This window comes from Sciurus vulgaris, assembly GCF_902686455.1.
Source record: "Sciurus vulgaris genome assembly, contig: HiC_scaffold_139_arrow_ctg1, whole genome shotgun sequence".
Lineage (NCBI taxonomy): Eukaryota > Metazoa > Chordata > Mammalia > Rodentia > Sciuridae > Sciurus > Sciurus vulgaris.
In genome coordinates this window covers 1180059-1198159 of record NW_027632914.1, presented here as the reverse complement: position 1 = coordinate 1198159, position 18101 = coordinate 1180059, and the positions used below count along the sequence as shown (strand labels likewise).

Below are 18101 nucleotides of genomic sequence, written 5' to 3'. Positions count from 1 at the left end.
TAATTTTAGTAATCCAAATCAGACTCCCGATCCTTTTTTGAAAAATGTACTTATTTGGGTTCTTGGACAATTAAGTTGGGATCATCTACCTTGTGATACCACTGGGCTTGCCTTTGTCTCAAAATATTTCCTCTAACTAACCTGTGAGCTTAGCCATTCATTTACAAGAAGTTTATCTGTTTTTATTAGTCAGAATTGTGTGTTTACATGTATTAAAATTATTTCAGTAGACCATACTAACAGGATAGTCACCATACTATTTCTCTAACCCTGATATGAATTTCAGTGGAATGTGCAGGCATACAAGTGTTGAAGTACATAGGAGCAAAGTTCAACCTGAGTGGCTATTTATATACAACTTGTGCTTGCTAGGAGAGCTTCATGGAGAATTTCCCTTTGTAATACTGACAATAGGGACTTAAAAGCTGCAGGTCTACTTGTTGAATAACTGAATGGCCATTCATTCACTTACTTGGTCCATGAAATTGACCCCATTGCAGAGCTCTGTGTATTACTGTCCCCTACTCACCTTTGTAGAACTGAAATGAAGCTATGCATCTCCTAATAGCTGTATTTTCATCTTGATTCATTTGGGCAATTTTGGCTTCATATTTACCTGGCGTAGGTGATCTGTCCTCTTTTGTCAGAGGTGACTCACTGTCACTCTGTTGTTTTGTTTCCTCCTTAGCATTTTTCTTTTTGGCTCTTCCCTTGACCACAGAAGAATCATTTAATACAGGTTCCTAACAAAAAGGGACATTTTGGGTACAAATAAGGGCAAGTAATGATTAGTTAACAGAAATTTGATTCTCAAAAGTACCATGAATTCTAGGGGATTTTCATATACAGTGAACATTATTCTTTACTGAATTATATCAGAACAAATAAGTGCATATGCACAGATTTTTAATTTGTTTAGATTTTTTTCACATTCAACTAACAAAACTTGACAACAAAAAATCAGTAATTAGATTTAGCCTCCCATGGGCTTAAGAGCATCTCCAGAAAGTGGCAATATGTTTCTACCTTCCAAGAGATGGGGAATTGGCATTTTAAAGCACAGTATACTAGAAAAGGTGATTAGTAAATATAAAAACTTGGGGATTAAAGATTCTAGGCAATCCTAGAATCCCTCCTCCACCATTGTTCCCTCTTATCTGAGGAAGCATGTTTCCTCTCATTCCATGGACAATGAAAACCCCATTTCCTTCAGAGTCAGGTAGCTTCCAAAGTGTCAAACCCTGTTCTGCTTTGCTGTAGAATGATGGAGCAAGGAAACAGTTCTTGCCTGGCACAAAATGTGCCCAGGGCTACCATCTAACCTGACTCATTTGTGGAAGAAAAGGGAAATCCAGGTTTCATTGAGAAGGACCACTGCTAATCTAGCTTCTTTAAATATGTTTATGCTCAGGAGATTTGTGTATTATTTACAACTAACTCCACCATTTCATATGTAGCATTCCAAGATTTTTGCCTAGGCTCAGGAATATATCCAAAATAGTTGAAGGGTGACAGTATTTGATTGCTTTCCTCTCTCTGTATCCTCAAAGTTAATATGATGCTTATCTGAGTGCAAAGGCACAGACAGGGAGAAATTTAATGCAAATTTTGTGAGGAGTCTAGTGCCACTACACAAAATATTGATTAGGTGTCTGATTTTCTCTCCCCTGACAATGGGCCACAGGAATAAACGAATGAGGTGGACTCAACTACTACAGCTCATCATGGTCATTTGATAAAGCTAGGCAGCCAATGAGGAACAGCTACCTTTTGATTAGGTGAGAGGTTAGAGAAGGGGGAAACCATCTTAGCAACAGCAGAAAATATTGCACATGCCCTTGCACACACACAGAAGCACAGACACCACGCTACCATCCTGCTGCAGAACAGTTGCTGATTGTTTCTCTTAAGGCTTTTGTTTAGCCACAGCCCCCACCCCACCTCCAAAGGACAAGTTTCTGATCTCAGATCACACTGCTTACCTGGTCAGACAGCCCATAATCCCTTTTTAATGGAATGTAGGGGCAATACTGTCCTCTGCCCTCTCCAGCACACCCCTTATTAAGAGTGAACTTTGATCTGCAGGTAAATGCGCAGGCTCTGTTCTTGAAATGGACTATCTGATCTGTTCCAGGGAGCTGGCCACACCACTGCCCTTCCTGATCCAAGCAGCCAGCTGAGAAGGGGGTGCAGCCTGGGATTGAGCCCACTGGCTGGAGGCTGTTTCTTACACTTCCTGTAAGAATGGAGGGAGGATTTTGCACGTTAAAGCAGGCTCCATTGTCGTCGCCATTTTCCTCACAGGCTTCCCCTGTCATTGCTCTGTGGCCTCCAAATCTAGAGCCCAGGAAAGCTCTCCTGTTTGCAATGTAGCGTTTGGCAGCATCGTTCCTAGCCACTGGGCTTTAGGCATTTAACATTCTCATTTGAAAGACTCCCCTCCTCTGGTTTCCACTGAGTTTTCATGTTTCCTGAGCTGCCCTTGTTCCCCAGAGGCCAGGATCCGGCTGCCTGCCAATCATTGGTTTCCTCAGGTGAGTAGCTGCCATGGCCTTCTTGCTTCATTTCTGCACCCACACCCATGCCCTGGCTCTGGGTCTATTTTGAGGGCAGTGGTGATGGCAGGTAACTGGGGTGCACGTTGGCTCCCAGCATCATTTCTGCCTGTATGAACTATGTTCCTTTGCCCCAATGGCTGCTTTCAGTGTGATTCTTTGATCTGAGAGCATCTGCCCATGGATTAGCCAGTCCTGCTGGTGGCTTTCTCTAATGTCCCTGATGACAGTTATAATTCTCTCTGGGTGGAAAAACCTACCACAGGGGATAGCATTCACTCTGAGAAGCAAGTGACTATATTTTGTACTAGAGAAAAGGAAGTTGGGATGATATCATAGGAATTGTCCATTCCAAGAAAGATTATTGGCTATGAGATGGAAGCTGGTTGTTTTCCATATTCTTGACTTCAAAACAAAAGAAAATGGCATGGAATGGAAACAGGAGAGAGTTAGGGAGACATGAAGAACAGTATTCTGCATATTAGGGTTTGTAGACAGTAGGACATATTATCAAGTGGTCATTTGGCACTTCTTTCTGGGGTGGCTCCAATTCCCTTTCCTGAGGTTTTGTTCAGGTGCTTTCTCATGAATGCAACAGAAACTGCATGACAGGGTGCAGCTCAGTGGTAAAGCATTCATCTAGCATGGGAGAGGTCCTAGGTCTGATTCTCAGTACTGAGAAACAAAAAAAAAAACCCAAAATAAAATGAACAAGCAAAACCAAGAGTGAACACGGTGTCTTACATGGTATTGTGGTATGGATCAGACGGGTCTAGATTTTGAGCCATAGCTCAGCTAATAATGTGGTGTTGGCTAATTTCTTAACTTCTTTTGGCCTTTTTTTAAATCTGTGAAATGGAAGTCATTCTATCAACCATTAGGTTTTTATCAAATCCTATGTATAGAATACACAACTTAGGGTTTAGCATATAGTAAGTACTCAACAATGTTTGGATCTTCCAATTTTAAAATTCTCAGAGCATTTTTTCCCTCAATAGACCCATGGACACCATACTATTAGTTATTTCAAAATGTTTTAAATATCTACCTAAAGCCAGACATGGTGGCACATGCCTATAATCCCAGTAGCTCCAGAGTCTGAGGCGGGAGAACCACAAGTTCAAAGTCAGCCTCAGCAACTTAGTAAAATCCTAAACAACTTAGCAAGACTCTGTCTCAAAATACAAAAATGAAATAACTGTAAAGGCTGGGGATGTGGCTCAGTGGCTAAGCACCCCTGGGCTCAATCCCTGATATAAAAAATAAAATAAAATAATCTACCTAAAGCTTGGCATTAGGAGATCTAAATATAGCTTCTGCCCATGATAATTTACACTTTAGGGCAGACAAAAGACAAATGATTTCTAAAACAAATGATTCATAATGTGGGAAGCAACTAAGGCAAGGCAAAAATTAATGCCAATTGTGTGGATTTAAGAAGTATAATATGAGTAGGAAATCTATGTACATAGAACCATCTGTGAAAATGTAACAGGAAGGTTGGGACTCAATAAGAGTCTTAAAGAATGACTAGGATTCAGATAGATTTAGAAGACAGAGTTAAGAAGACAGCATCTCCTTCCAGGTGGAAGTAGCAGGATTGGAACGCTGTTAGGAGAAAGCTGTGGAGAGGAGAGAAGGGAGAAGAGGAGGGGAAGGGAGGAGGGGTGGGGAAGGGAGGAGGGGTGGGGAAAGGAGAAGAGGAGAGGGTAAGGAGGCTGTTGAAGGAAGGGAAAAGCTTCAGGTACATTGTAAAAGGCCCTAGTACTAGGCATATCCTGGTTTCAATTCAGAAATCATCATTTAAATCCTTGCATCTCAGTTTCCTTAGCTATAAAATGAGCATAATAGTGCGGATTAAATGATATCAAAAGTAGATAAAATGCTTAAGGTAAGTGTGACTAAAGAAACCACGTTTTAACTAACACATACATTGCCTTCATAACAGGACAGCCAGGCAATTTTTTTTCACTGTGAGAAATGAGTAGATAAAAATTACAGCTATGAATTATGGCCAGTGGAATTAATCCTTGCCTTTTAGGACTTCTCTGACAATGACCTTTGGTGTTCTCCCTTCCACACAGCTGCTTATACTCACTTCTCCCTTTGTGGACTGTGATTTAGCATATAAAATTTTCCCTCTTATCTCCCCATTTGCATGCTGCTATTAGACATGGATTTGGTTAGACCTGCATCTTTTGAGACAGCTAGCCAGTAATAGAAGCCCCACAGGGACAGATGTGGTCTGTTTTCAGGAGTGAGTCTAACAAGTGAGGTCTAGGTCAGGAAGTTATTAGCTACAGAGTCAGGGAATATGTTCAGCTGTCATCACTTTTTAATTAAAAATAGCTTGGTGGCATGTACATCCCAGCACTCTGTTGTAATAGTGCTTTCCAATGAACTTTTTCCTCCTCCAAGATCTTTGGGGCCAGTCCAGAAACCACGAGAAACTTGATCTTTAGCAGGGAACAGGCACAGTGGTATCTGGGAACCAGCTTTGAACAGCTCATGAGCTAACTAACTCTCTACATGATCTCTTCCCACATCTACCTTCAGTAGTGGAGATTAGTGCGAATCTAGATGCCATGGAAATCTGCAAATGCTACAGATCAGGGCTTTATTTCCCTGGACATCGCCATGTTTAGTATTGAACATCACATTCCTGGAAGAAAGGCAGGATTAATTCCCACTTGGTAATCGGTGCAGGTAATTATCGTGAGACAAGATTTTCCATACTCCAAATTTTGTTTCATTTCCATTAAATTAAATTCATTCATTTCATTGCTTGTTTAGAATGGAAACTTGAGAGGCAACATGTAATAATTTTAAAAGACTATTCAGATTGACCTAAGTTAAAATCCCTCTATTTTAAATTACTTGTCCATGGCTTTGACCATGTTCACCCAATTATTCTAAACCTCAGTTTTCTCATCTGTAAAATGGGAACAATAATAACACTGAAGACTTAAGGTCACTGTGAATATTCAATGATATTGTTCACGTAAAGCACCTAGCACTTAGTACCTAGCATGGAAATGATTAGGCAGTAAACATGGGGAACTTTATTAGTCGGTGTTTGTGATTCTGGTTGGAGAACATAATACAAATTGATTGGGTGCCAACTAAATATATTCCAGAGTGCCGCCGTATTGGAAGGCCGTCACAGCCTCCGCCTCCGCCTCCACCAGGAAGCTCGGGTTGGGTTGGGCCCCTGTCTCGGGCAGGAAGGCGCTCCTCTCCGGTCCTGCAAACGCTGGCCCCCCGGATTCACCGCGACCGGTCTCCTCAAGACTGCTCCCAGCCCTGCTGCCAACCGATGTCGCCCCACAGCCGGGATTTAACACGGAAACCAGGTCGGGGGCTGCGGGGAGGAGGAGGAGGAGAAGGAGGAAGACCTGGTGGGCTCCGCGTCCCTCTGGGGTTGGCGCAGCTGCTCGGCCGGTGCCATGACCTCGCTGACCCAGCGCAGTTCGGCCATGGTGCAGCGGCGCACTGAGGACAAGGACTGGGTGGCTGCAGTGGCGAGGACGAAGCTTGGAGCCACAGCGATGAGCAGGACGACTACGAGGAGGGTGACTCCAAGGAAATGCGGCTGACACTGATGGAGGAGGTGCTCCCGCTGGGCCTCAAGGACCAAGAGGTGCGGTCGCGGCGGAGAGAGCGGGCGCGACTGCGCTGGGGGCCGGACCCCAGGTGGGCTCCAGGTGGGCGCTGGCCTGGGCCGCGCACCTGCCCTCCTCGCTCTTGAGCCCAGCAGCCCGGAGCGCCCAGCTTGCCGGGAGGAGTGTTGAGTTGGCGCTCCCCCGTGCGGCCCGATTCTTTCCAGGTCCTCCTTGCACAGATTGCTTGGATTTTTCCTTCCCCCTTTCAGTCTTTTCATTTCAACACCCCGGCAGTCTGCATTTCTTCCTGGCTTTTTTTCTGTATGTTCAGCCTGTGTAGATCCTAGATTGCAATTCCACCCTGGAGACTGCCCAATAGACCTAACACCCAGGACCTCCAGCGCCCCGAACTCTTGCGTTTTGCCGGTTTTAGAATCTGGAGGGGTCCACAGATCCGCTTGTCAGGGGATTCGTATTGTTTAGACAAATTAAGGTACACCATTTGGTGTTATGAAAAAATTCGGAGGAAAAAGTTATTTTTCCCATTAAAGTTCAAAGTCAAAGTTGTCATGAAATTTGGAAAACGACTTTCTAGGTGATCTTGATTCAGAGTTACATATCATTTTGGAATGACTGTATATCATCTGGATTACGTGGCTGTATGTTAATTGAATTAGCATTGAGAGGAAGGTTTCAACTAGAGGCTTGTGGAATGAGATGTAAAAGTATTTTAACAAGAAAGGTGATCTGTAAGTCTGATGTGCCAACAGGGGATGTTCTTCTTGATGAAGTTCTAAAGCATGTTAAGGAGACTCAGCTTCCAGAAAGAGTTCAGAACTGGATTGAATTACTTACTGCAGAGACATGGAATCCATTAAAATTGCATTATCAATTAAGAAACGTGTGGGAAAGATTAGCTAAAAACTTGGTGGAAAGGGGTATACTGACAACAGAGAAACAGAACTTCCTACGTTTTCACATGAGGACACATCCTCTCACCAATAACAACATTAAGCAGCGCCTCATCAAGAAGGTACAAGAAGCTGTTCTTGACAAATGGGTGAATGACCCTCACCACAATCGCTTGCTGGCTCTCATTTGCTCAGCTCATGCTTTGGATGTCCTGGAAAGCACGTTTGCACCTCTTCTGGATGAGCAGTATGATTTAGCTACCAAGAAAGTGCAGTAGCTTCTTGACTTAGACCCAGAAGTGGAATGTCTGAAGGCCAACACCAACGAAGTTCTGTGGGCAGTGGTGGCGGCATTCACAAAGTAACTCTGTCGGAAGGAAATGTTTCCTTTCTCATGTGAACCAGTAGTTTTTCTTCTATTGACTTCTGGTTTTCTGCAGTTTGTATTTTCCCACACTATAATTGGCTTTTGTTTTATGAAATGTTGGGTGGCTTTTTCTTTTTTGTATGTATGCAGGATTCTGCTGGTATGAGAGGCCTTCCTCTTTCTGTTTTTAACAGATTTCACTGCCATACTGGCACTCCATCCCTGTTGGCATTCTCACTGTTATCTGTTTTGAGTTTCTGGTGTACTTGGTCTTTCAAAGTACTTCCAGTCACCTTCCATGCACAGTTTTTGGATTACATCAAACTGAGTTTTCCCACATGTGCGTGTACATCTAGTATTCTGCCTACAGTTCAGACAGAAGTCACAACAAGGGCTTCAACTCACCAAAGGTAATATCTGTATCTATTAGGAAATTTTATACATAGACCTCAGTTGAGATGTATACTTAGCAAAATTATTTTTAAATTGAAACAGCACAGTAAATACTTAATATAAAATGCCCCTTGGATTTTTGCTTCCCATTTAAATCTATTGTATTATTACACTTGTTATAATTTTAACTATTAAATCATAAAGGTCCAGTTATTTCACAAAGCCAGTTTGGAATGAGCTGCATTCCAGTTATGCTGTATATAGTTTGAATTATATATAAATTATTTCTTGTCACCCTGCCCTCATCTTAGTATTTTGCAAGATTTGATTAGTTGTACACCTGGTGCCCCTTACTTGGCTTTAGTCACTGTTATTTGATGGCAGAATAGACCTCTCATCACTGAAAGAGAGAATAAAATGTGTACCTGATTCATGCTGGGATTTTTTTGAACTCTGCCGTTCATGGTACTCTTTGCCTAAGCATCTCTTTTTGGATTATTTTTTTGGGGGGTGGTCTTAACTGTTCTTATGATTTCTGTAGGGAAGAGGCTTGTGACCAGTACTAATCTTGAGTACAGTTTTTTTCTGTCAACAAGTAAATTAATGTCTGCTCTGAAATGTCATTTATCTACTTATACTTCCTTGGGGGGAAAAACACAAATGTCAGTCCTAGCAGATGTTGCATGTAAATTGGTAGCAAGTAATGACTACAACTCAGATGATTAAGCATTTTGTAACAGAAACCTCTGCTGTTTTAATTTTTTATACACACTTATGATAATTAGCACATTGTAAGACTAGAAACCTTTGCTTTTAAAGTTTATTTTTACTATTTCTTATCACTGTTTATCGTATCACCATTGGGTTCATAATGTAAATACTATACATTGAAAAAATTAAATGTCTTCCTTTATTACTACAGTTGATGTTAATAATGGGGCTCTCAGGTATTTAGGAATTTCTTTGGTTAACCTTCATTGCAAAAGTACTAGATGGTGTATAACTCTAGAATTGAATTTTAAGGGATTCCCTAATATGTATACTATCTGTTATCTGAAATAATAAATAAACTATGATCTTGAAAGTGCTTAAAAATAAATAAATATATTCCATCAGGCTTATAGTGAATGTAGATGTTTAATAAGGACATTATTGGACATACAGTTATCTGAGTCACAAGAGAGCTAAACAGTGAAATATACTAATAGTGTGCCACAGCACTTAATTAAAATGCTTAATTTATTACATTTTTTTAATTTAAAAATGTGCAAAACAAAGCAGCACAGTACCCACTTTCTTAAATTCACATAACACACAAATTATACATTCCACATCTATGGCAATATGCAATAAGGCATCAGCATATCTGCAGATTCATCATCAGAAAGTATGTATTCGGTGCTTATTTTTCACAGGCCCACCAAAAGAAAATAATTTTCGACAATTACAGTTCCTTCACTTTTGGGGTTTATGGTATAAAAGGAATTATACTGAAATCTGTCTTCCAGGTAGGCAGAGAGAATAAAGAAAAGGAGAGGGGGAGAGAGGATATTTTAAAGGCAGACTAGCATTTTTGTACCAAAAGTTAATTCATATAAATATTAACTTACTTACCTGTATGACCAGATATAAATTCATTAGATGACACAGCCTCTTTGGAATCTTAAATATGGGCTAAGAGACTCCAATTAAATTTAGTTGTCTGTGGTGACTAATTTTAATTTTTTAAGTGCAATTTTTTTTCTAGAGTTAACAGGACTGACATGAGAGGCCAGGGGCAAAGTTCACCCAATATTTGCCACTTTATTTATCCCTAGGGCTTTCCGGGTTCCATTGCTTGCAGTGAGCTGTGAAATCCATGGTTCTCTGCTGGGCTTCAGTGAATTGTGAATCTTTATACTCTGCAGGTGAGTATCTGTAATCAAGCTGCATTAGAATCACCTGGAACTCTTGTTAAAATGCCGATTCCCAGGCCGAAGGCCCACCTGCTGAAGGACTTGGAAGTCGGCATTTTATCATGGGCCTTCGGTCCTCATTCTCTGTCCCCAGTTACTTTGACTGTTGATCGCACCTGCTGAGCAAATTTCCTGTCCTCTGCCTCCTTGTTACATCTGCTGCTGCTTCTTTAATTCTGTCTCTAGCCTGGCTACTCACATGGCTTCCTAGTTGTCATCCTAGTTATCCTCTTTACTGTATTAAAACCAACTGGAGCAAATTCAAATCTTACAATGTTGAATCCAGCACAAAATCCAGCAGTAGTTCCTGGGATAACATGATCTCTTTACTAAGACAGATAAGGCCCTTGGCAACCTTCCTTTCCTGCTCCATCCACTCACCTGTCCTTGGGCTGACGCAGCTGTGCTGAAGGCTTTTGCTGTTCTCTGAACTCTTTGCTGGGCCAAAGCTCCAGGCCTTTGCTCCTGTGGGAGCCTCTTGTTACAAGGACCATATCTCATCCCCTTCCTGGTTTTCTAACAAACGCCCACTCCTCTTTAACACAACAGCTCAAAAATGACCTCTTCTGTGCTGACTTTCCTAGTCTAGTTCCTTCTTTGTTCTCACTTCTCTTCTGATCTGCATTTTCTTCCATGTGCCACAATATTTGTGAACAGGTTCATTGCTCATTTGAAGTCCCAGCTCATGTCTTATTTCTCTTGGCATCTCAAAGAATATATTCATGTTTTCCCAAATAAGTGGATGAACTCATGAACTGAGTAATAGAAATCCAAGTAAATTTGCAGATCAGGAGTTGGGTGCATCACCCTTCTTTTGCTGTTGTAGATCTCATCAGAATCTTGTCTAAAGGACACACACAAAATAAAACAGCTTGGAGCTTTCCATATGCAAACTGACTCAACCCAGCTTTACTGATACATGCTAGAACTAGATGAAGTCCATAAAATATTCTTTCATGATATGGATATGACAGAAGGAGAATGAAATAAATGAAACCAGTGTCTTTGTTATATAAACCTCTGAGCGAATTAGAGTAAATGAGCAATCTATATGGAAAATCTCACTGATCTTTCTTGAGAGTTATTTTACTTAATTGGTTGATTTAATTTCCTGAAAACTGAGTACTACTTATTTGCTAAAATTCCCTTCTCTTATCTAAACTTAATTTATTTCAATTAATTTCCATCATTCCTTCTTTTTAACAGTATACAGTGTGATTTGGGTCTTTCACAGTTTTCTTATAAGGTTACAGTTCAGAGACCAAACATAAGAAGCCAAAGACTTCCAATTGTACCATCTGAAGTAATTTTAAGAATCAATGCTTGCCCTTACATGTTATTAATGGGAATGTAAAATGGAACAGTTACTTTGGAAAAACAGTTTGCTTCTTAAAAAGTTAAATGGAAACATAAAGTAAGAGTTGTTAATACCACTCCTAGGAATCTACTCAAGAGAATTTGACAACTATGCCCACTAAAAGACTTGTACATGAATGTTCATAGCAGCATTATTCATAATAGCCAAAGGGGGAAAGCAACCTAAATGCGCATCAACTGATGAATGAACAAGCAAAATGGAGTATATCCATACAATGAAATACTATTCAACAATAAAAGGAAGCAAAATACTGATACATGCTGGAACATAGATGAACCTCAAAATCATGTTAAAGGAAAAAAGTCACTTAAAAAGAATGGTGTCTTTTCAAAATGAGTGCATATTGTTGTGTTCAATTTATATGGAATATCCAGAAAAGACAAATTTATAGACATAGAAAGCAAATCAGTTGTTGGCCTGGGGTTGAAAGGGGTCATAGGGTGGGACAGAAGGAATTGATCACAAACAGACTTGAGGAAATTCTGAGGGTGCTAGAAATGTTCAGAAATTAGGTCATGGTGATATTTACCAAGTTCTACAAATTTACAAATAATCATTGAATTGATAGACCACAGCGTTTATTCACTTATGATGCCTACACTGTGTTATGGAAATTATGCCTCAATGAAATTGTAAGAAATGGTGAGGTTGACACTTGGTTACCATCATATTTTTATTTCAGTGATAGTGTAGTTTCAAAAACCTTTCCCAGGAAATGTAAAAAAAAAAAAAAAAAAAAAAGTCTTTAGGGATGGCAGTGGTGGCATGTGTGGGCGGCAAGGGCAGCAGGCTGGGACAGGAGCACGGCAGCGAACCCGACCAGCCTCACTGGCTCTGCCCGTGGACCACAAGTGCGATGACCAGGCAGCAGCGTGGGCGCATCAGGCCCAGCAAGGACAAGATCGTGGAGTCTTTGAAGTGACATTGGAGCACTAAGACCAGAAGATGAATGAACTTGACCAGTTTCGGCATGAGGTGGAACAACTTAAAAACCAAATTAGAGTTGCTCGAAAAGCGTGTGCAGATGCAACTCGCTTCCAGATCACAAACATCATGAAGATGAAGATGAAGCATGACGAATACAGATGCGCACCAAGAGAACACTGAGGGGGCGCCTGGCCAAATCTACGCGATGCATTGGGGCACAGATTCCAGGCTTCTCGTCAGCACCTCACAGGAGAGAAAGCTCATCATCTGGGATAGCTACACCACAAACAAGATTCACACCATCCCTCAGTGCTCCTCCTGGGTCATGACCTGTGCTTACGCCCCTTCTGGAAACACGTGGCCTGTGGTGGCATGTACAACATTTGCTCCATTTACAACCTGAAAACTCATGAAAGGAATGTGCATGTGGGTTGTGAGCTGGTGGGACATACAGGTTACTTATCCTGCTGCCTATTCTTGAATGACAATCAGATCATCACCAGCTCTGGAGACACCACGTGTGCTCTTTGGGACATGGAGACCTGCCAGCAGACGACCACATTTACTGGACACACTGGAGATGTCATGAGCCTGTCTCTTGCTCCTGACACCAGACTGTTTGTCTCTGGTGCTTGTGATGCCTCGGCCAAGCTCTGGGATGTCCAGGAGGGGATGTGCAGACAGAACTTCACAGGCCACAAGTCAGACATCAATGCCATTTGCTTCTTTCCAAATGGCAATGCATTTGCCACCGGCTCAGAAGATGCCACCTGCAGGCTGTTTGACCTCCATGCAGACCAGGAGCTCATGACCTACTCCCATGACATCATTTGTAGGATCACCTCTGTGTCCTTCTCCAAAAGCAGGTGCCTGCTGCTCACCAGGTACGATGACTTCAATTGCAATGTCTGGGATGCACTCAAAGCAGACAGGGAAATGTCTTGGCTGGACACAACAACTATGTCAGCTCCCTGGGGGTCCTGGGACAGCTTCCTCAAGATCTGGAACTAACACCACAGGTGGACTACCATGGAGACTGGAAGACCATTCCAACCTTGCAGCGCTGCAGTGATAGCAAATCCTATCCAACTTCACTAATGTGGACACCCACACTCCCCTCAGAACTTCAAAGGGAAAGATCTTTTTCCTTCACCTATTGCTGAAACCAAGAGCGCAATTCCCATTAAGAGAAGGTCTCTGTGCTGTAAACTAAAACAAATTGTGCATTCCTTCTGGGGCCATTGTCTTTGTTTTCTTTTTTGTCTTGGATGAGTTTTAAAAGAAAATACTACAATAAACATGTTAACCAGAAGGTAAAAAAAAAAAAAAAAGTAAAAAAAAAAAGTCTTTAATCACAGAATCTAGATTTTTAAGTTGGTTTCTTTCCTTCTCTTCAAACCCCTGAGGCTCTCCATCTTTATACCAGTGGAGGCATATTCGGAATGTAAAAAAAAAACTTTCTTCCCCTTCAAACTAATTAAGTGAGCTCTGATGACATCAGCTATATTTGCAGCACTTGATTAAGGAGATGATACTAATTAAATTCTTGAATGATTAGAAATGCAAATTATCAGGCCTCCTTTAGCAACAGTTATTGCTGCCTGTCTCCAGAATAATAAGTCAAGGAAATGACCAGGCTCATCTTAAGTTTATCCTGAGTTTAGTGAGAAAATAATAATAACAATGAACGGCTAAAACTTACCTATTTACATGGGCCAAAATTTCCCTAGTAGACGTAGTATCTTTCTAAGAGCGAGTTCATTGAGAATTGCTGTGACAGGGTAGGATGACCCCTGAGCTTTAGGGCTGTACACAACAGAGTTCAGAATCTGCTTCTGTCACTTACCAGTCATATGATTGTTGGCTAATTTAATTTTATTGCTCCCAGCCTGCATATCTATAATATGGGATTTGATTCTCTATCTCAAAGGATTTAGGGGCTAATTAAATGAGATCCCTTATGTGTCATTGGGGTCTTGCATTCAGGAGGTGTTTAATAAATGGAGCCCACTCAACACATATTAACTGTCTACTGTCAGAAATAGAAAGTCCAATAATCCTTTTGCAGAACACAGTGTTTAGCCTTATAGGTTAGACCGAGATGTAAGGAAAGCAGATGGAGGGGAGAACAGAATGGAGAAGTAAAAGCAGATAACACCAGAGTGTGACAAATTCATGGCCCCTTGATAAACAGGAGGTGAGGGGGAAGGACTGATCTGACCAGCAGAGAAAAACTACAAGACACACTCAACCCAAGAAGGACTTCTGGCCACAAGTGAGCAAAGCGAGATGGGCACACATAAAGGTGTATTACTTTAAATAACCCAAAAGGAGACAGTAAAACCTAGGTTGAGGTTATGTTTGGGAAGGCTGCTCACCCAGACACTGAGGAATCAGGGTTGGGGGGAGGGGCCTTTTACACTAGGGAATAAAATGCTGATTGTGACTTCCCTGGGTGTGTCTGCTTTTTCAGACATGGATCTTGCAAGAAAATCTTAAAAATCTCACTTTCTCTGTACTTTTTGATGCCCAATCCATTCTTTTGAATTGACAGGTGAGCATGTTTCTCACACCTACCATCCAAATTCAGCAAACATTTTTGAATACCTGCTATATTCCTGCTATTCTTAGTGTTCTGGATGCATCCATGAGTTTTAAAAGACAAAAATTCATATAGCAAAACCTCTGTGGACGATAACTATAAACACAATCAATAACTAAATGTTTTTGTGTTAGATATAATAATATGTCCTATGGAAAAAGAGAAAAATGAGTAAGAGGGATCTAGAACCATGGACGTAGAGGAAATAAATGATGAGTTGCAATTTTGGGTAGTCAGGGAAGGGCTCCTTGAGTAGGTAAAATGTAAGGGAAGCCCCAAAGGAGTGAGGGAGTTAGCCATCATCCAGAGACATCTGGGAAGAGTTGAACAAATATCTGGAACAAAGATGCTCAAGTGGAATGTGCTAGAAACCTTTATGAAGCACAGGGGATGGGGAGGGTGACCACCCTGGAGATGGAAGAGTAAGCTGAACTGCATTCAAACTCTGCCTCCATCGCCTGCCTATCATGTCATCTTTGGCTTTTTATTTAATTTCTCCAAGTGTATAGCCCTTCATCTGTAACAAGAGATTTAAATATCTATTTCCCAAAAGATTACCTGTCCCCAGTGACCTCTGAAGCTGGAGTCTGTAGGTTGTGTTTCAGCAGAGTAAGCAGAGCAGAGACCACTGTTTTATTTCTGTCTGGTTCTCACTCATTCCACATCAATGGCATCCCCTTCTGCTAAGCTTATTCCAGTACTGGATCAAAGTTGGTGGGCAGTTAGGAGATGGGGCCAGCTGACGTTGAAGATCAATTGTAAGATACAAAAAAGGATGGAACCGTGAGAGATAAGCATTAGCTTATTCAATCAACAAGCAGTTATTATGGAAAGAATAAACTGATCTAGCTATCTACTATGGTCTGTATGCACTTACCATATTGAATTATGAAAATGCAGAGAGTAGTTCCCAGTTTTAAATACTGGGATGATACATTTTATACATATATAAGTGTGTGTGTGTGTGTGTGTATTTGTGTGTGTGGTTTTCTCAGAATCAACTATACATCAAAGTTGACTCATATACTTTTGTTCAATACTTCTGGTGAATTGTGTGCTAGAGTTTGACAGAACAGGGTTATGGTATCTTCTTTAATGTTATTCCTCTCAAACTTTCTTTTGGTTCCTTGCTGGATGTAAATGGTATAGTGGAAAGAACTCTGAATTCAGTCAGAAGATCTTAATTCAACAACTATCTCTTCAAGATTTAACTGTATGACTTGCTATTTATCTCCTCTGAACTTTATTTCCCTCACTTATATAATAACAATGAAAACTCTACATTGTCTGCTTCCCAGGTGTCAAAGTTCAAATGAGGAAATGCATTTAAAATCATTTTGTAAAGTATAATTGTTAACCTGAAATGTGGTGAGGAGTTATGGTTGAAGAAAGAGGCTGATGGAGACCGAGCGATGGTTAATTACTTGTTGTAAAAAGAATGGTTTTGGCATTACTCCACTGAGTAGACATTTAGTGCTAATTTATGCACATTAGTTAATTTTGTTTTGCTGGGGTCTCAGATGGGACTCCCTGATGGATGTGCCATCCATGACAGAGTCAAGGAAAGCACACAGCTCAATGCTGTGATCCTTTCAGGGTTGGAACTAAAGGAGAGGGGCTCTTGAGAAGCCCCTCAATTTGGCTGGCAATTTCCAAGTCATCTGCTCATGGAAACTCTGCTGAGACCTGGGAAGTGGGATGAGTAAAGAAAACTCTTTTTCCTTTAATACCATTGTGTTTATTTTCAGCCCAGGATTCAGCTGCTTGAGTTTACATGCCAGGCATATAGGAAGGTACTGTATTCACAAAATGGTGCCTGGCAGTGCTGTGCCCATATTTCCAAGCTCTGAACCTGTCTGGGCTAGCTGTGAGTGAGAGAAAGAAAGTGGCATACTCTTCCATGCAGAAAAACACTTAGGAGTGAAATTTAAGGCATATTCTTGAGAAAAAAGAGAATTATTCAGGAGAATGGCAGCAAGATGCTCTGTGAAGTAATGAGTGCATGGTTAGAGCATTAATCGGGTAGGGCAGAGAAGAATCCCTGAATTAAGGATTATTAAACCTGACAACAGGTAAAACGTTGAATCTCTGCTTGTGTGTTAATCTCACTATATGAGCTGCAAGTAGCTATGAATAAGACCAAGGATTTTGTATTTTTTTCTCTCTCCAGGGCTCACCCCTCTAATTGGCATTCTGTAGTTGCTCAGCAAGTGTGACTGAATGAGATGGTGGCACTAATTCTGTCCACATAGTCACACTGACTAGGGAAGAAAGACTGTCCCTGAGTTTTCCATGGGCAATTCACCTCAATGTTTTACCATCCTCAATATTTGGGGAAGATTTTTATTTGGTAAAAATATTCCTCTTCCTTGGTACTCATTCATTTTAAATGTGCTTGCAGTATCAGCGTAGGCTAGCTATGGGCCAGGGTGGAAGCTTGCTGTGGTCGGTTTCTATAAGGTTGACATTCCCAGTCATGCTGGGTGATCCAGAGGTGGCTGTAATGACTTACTTATATTACTGATTGAGATACTGATAACTGAAAGTGTCTTACAGTGGTAAAAGATGTAAAATTAATTTGATTACTAAGCCTCTTCTACAGTTTCCCAGATTCTTTCCAACTTACTCTACTCATGAAATTATGATTTTATGTGTGTCATAAAGTGAAAAAGTTAGGAAAATACTGCTATCAATTATCATTATTAAATTTTTCACCTTAGGAGATTAGATGTAAGTGGCAGCAATGTTCATCTTGGCAGATGGGATTTGTTAGAGTAATCCAAGATGTCTCTACTTTCATTTCTAAGGCACCATTTGCTAAGATGGTAAAATAAACAGGGACACTTCATTTTGTGAACAATATTTCATAATGATGGACACTTCCTGGTGGGACTGAATGTGTCTGTAAATATCACAGAAAAACCCCTTAATCTGTACAATCATAAAAGATTGTAATTATGATAAATAATATCAATTTATAATTATAATAAAAAACAATGAAGAGTCTTAGTTTTCCAACTATTTATTCTCATGCTTCGAATATTTCCTAAATCTGCTCAAAATAGTCCTCACCAAGGAGGACCTATTTTCACAGTTGATGTGCAGTAATGAGGCATGGTTAATACCTCCATAAGTCACAGTGCCATTCGATATTTCATGGATATTCAATAACATGGGCAACTACAGACACATGGCTTCTTGGGTCGCACCTTCTATGGAGTGGCAGAGGGAGCAATATCAGTGTGCCTTGGGATTGGACCCTGCTAAAGCCCCCGGCCAGAGACTGGGTGGCACCCATAGTATGTTCTCAGCAGGTGTCCCATCCAATCTTCCCAGAGGAAGTGCAGGAAGACACAGACCCTGATCCCAAAACTGCCACCACCAGGAAACTTGCTCCCCAGCAGTTCCCCT

The 18101-nt window shown here is 41.0% G+C and overlaps 2 pseudogenes across 2 annotated transcripts; both read left to right on the top strand.

The window, feature by feature from the left end:
- Positions 1–6001: 6001 nt before the first annotated feature.
- Positions 6002–8483, top strand: LOC306652201 (Golgi phosphoprotein 3-like; annotated as a pseudogene). Its single transcript has 2 exons — positions 6002–6195; positions 6768–8483. The product of its transcript is annotated as a Golgi phosphoprotein 3-like (transcript).
- Positions 8484–12106: 3623 nt separating this feature from the next.
- On the top strand, positions 12107–13099 carry LOC306652196 (guanine nucleotide-binding protein G(I)/G(S)/G(T) subunit beta-1-like; annotated as a pseudogene). Its single transcript has one exon. The product of its transcript is annotated as a guanine nucleotide-binding protein G(I)/G(S)/G(T) subunit beta-1-like (transcript).
- Positions 13100–18101: the final 5002 nt, after the last annotated feature.